This window comes from Gopherus flavomarginatus, chromosome 5, assembly GCF_025201925.1.
Source record: "Gopherus flavomarginatus isolate rGopFla2 chromosome 5, rGopFla2.mat.asm, whole genome shotgun sequence".
NCBI classification, from domain to species: Eukaryota; Metazoa; Chordata; order Testudines; family Testudinidae; genus Gopherus; species Gopherus flavomarginatus.
The window spans coordinates 40,948,297-40,950,502 of record NC_066621.1 but is presented as its reverse complement, the minus strand read 5'-3'; the positions used below and the strand labels follow the sequence as shown (position 1 = coordinate 40,950,502).

The following is a 2,206-nucleotide window of genomic DNA, read 5'->3' as shown; positions in this document are numbered from 1 at the left end:
GCAACAATGCCCAACATTGCATATGACTAGCAGCTAATAGGGGAATGCCTGTGTAGAGTCCAAAAATTGACATCAGAGGTTGATGATCTGTGAGAAGAGTAAACTTCCACCCAAACAGGTACTGATGAAACTTCCAAATTCCAAAAAAGATTCCCAATGCCTCACATTCGATTTGGGCATAGTTAGTTTCTGCTTTGTTTAGAGTGTGTGAAGCAAAAGCAATAGGTCTCTCTTCTCCCAAAGGCATAATGTGTGACACGACTGCTCTCACTCCATAAGGGGAGGCAGGCCAATTGTAGGGGTAAGAATGGATCAAAGTGCATTAGAACTTCAGAATTTAGCAGTGCATCCTTAGTTTTGTTAAATGCAACATTATAGGCTTCAGTTCCCTTCCAGGTCTTGTTCTGCCCAAGGAATTCATGAAATGGTTTTAGCAGTGTGGCCAACTGTGAGATGAACTTTCCATAATAGTTCAATAGTCCTAGAAATGAGCAGAGCTGGCTAACATTTGGAGGTGGGGGAGCCTCCACAATAGCCTTAACTTTTGTAGGGGCCTTATGAAGACCTACAGCATCAATGTGTCGTCCCAAATATTCAACAGAGGGCTTGTCTTTGCAGACTCGTAGACCATACTTTTCTAGTCTTTGTAGGGCAGCCTCTAAATTCTTTAAGTGATCCTCTTCATTCCTTCCAGTGACCAGGATGTCATCCAGATAGCACTGGACTCCTGACAAGCCACACAAGATCTGGCCCATAGCCCTCTGGAACAGGGCGGGAGCAGACGTTATTCCGAAGGGTAGGCGACAGTATCGATAAAGCCCCTTATGAGTCACAATAGTCAACAGCTCTTGGAACTTTTCATCCATGTGCATCTGTAAATACACTTTACTCAGATCAATCTTACTGAAGTTTTGTCCCCCAGCCAGGCCTGCGAAGAAGTCATCGGTGCGGGGAAGCGGGTATTGCTCTGTACACAACACCAGGTTGACAGTGACTTTAAAATCACCGCAAATCCGAAGGGAGCCATTTTTTCTTCACTATTTGGAATGATAAGAGTGGCCCATGGGCTATGGGTAACTGGTATTAAGACTCCATTGGTGACCGAGTGCTCCAGGTCCACTTCAACCTTTGGCCTGATGGCATATGGCACAGTTCGGGCTTTCAGATATTTTGGTTGACTGTCAGGTTTAATGTTCAATGTTATAGTGATTCCCTTCATAATTCCCAGATCCTCTCCAAAAACAGCATCATGTTTCCTTAGTATAGTAGTTAGTCAGTCGGTGCACTTCTGCCCAGTTCAGCTGAATCCTTCCAAGCCAAGACCTACCCATTAAGGCTGGGTAATTACCTCTCACCACAAACAGTGGCAATTTAGCAGCCTGTCCATTGAGCTCCATCTTAACATCAATAGTGCCCAACATGGGCACAGCTTCTCCCATATACGTCTTCAGAACAGTTTTTGTTGCCTTTAAGCGGAAAAGCTATAAAGCTTTTCTTTATACACAGTCTCTGAGACCAGCAAGACAGGTGCACTGGTGTCCAGATCCATGAGTATAGGTTTGCCATCCAACAACGGAGTTACCCAGTATTCATGTGAGCCCACTGCCAAAGACAAAACTTGCAGTGGCTCTTCTTCTTGTGAAGAGGTATCTCCTTGGTCATCCTGGGCCTGCTCTAGGGTATGCAGGGTTCCCCTTTTGGTCAGCCAGAGCACAGGCCTCTTTTTCTTTTGTTTACAGGCACACTTGATGTGTCCCTTTTTGCCACAGTGTTGACACACCAGGGCCTTACATCAGCATTCTGATGCCTGGTGACCCGGCTTACTACAGCGGTAATATTCTTGACTCTGCACAGTTTTGTGGGTAGGTTCTTGTGACACTTTATGCATCCTAGGGGATGCACCAATGTATTGCACCTCCTTTGTAGCCAGTTCTATGGAGACTGTAATGTCAACAGCCTTCTGTAAAGTAAGCTGAGCCTCTGTCAGTAAACGCTTCCGTATAGCTTCACTGTGCAGGCCACATACTAACCTGTCAAGCAGAGCATCATTTAAAATCTCCTTAAATTCATAGTGTTCTGCTAGCTTTTTAAAAGTTGCTACAAATTGTACAATTGTTTCATCTTCTTTCTGGTCTCTGTTGTGGAACCAATATCTTTCAGCAATTACTGGTGGTTTTGGGGAAAAATGAGACCCCAGGATTTCCAC

The 2,206-nt window shown here is 44.8% G+C and overlaps 1 pseudogene; it reads right to left on the bottom strand.

The window, feature by feature from the left end:
- Positions 1-449: 449 nt before the first annotated feature.
- On the bottom strand, positions 450-1,186 carry LOC127051103 (uncharacterized protein K02A2.6-like; annotated as a pseudogene).
- Positions 1,187-2,206: the final 1,020 nt, after the last annotated feature.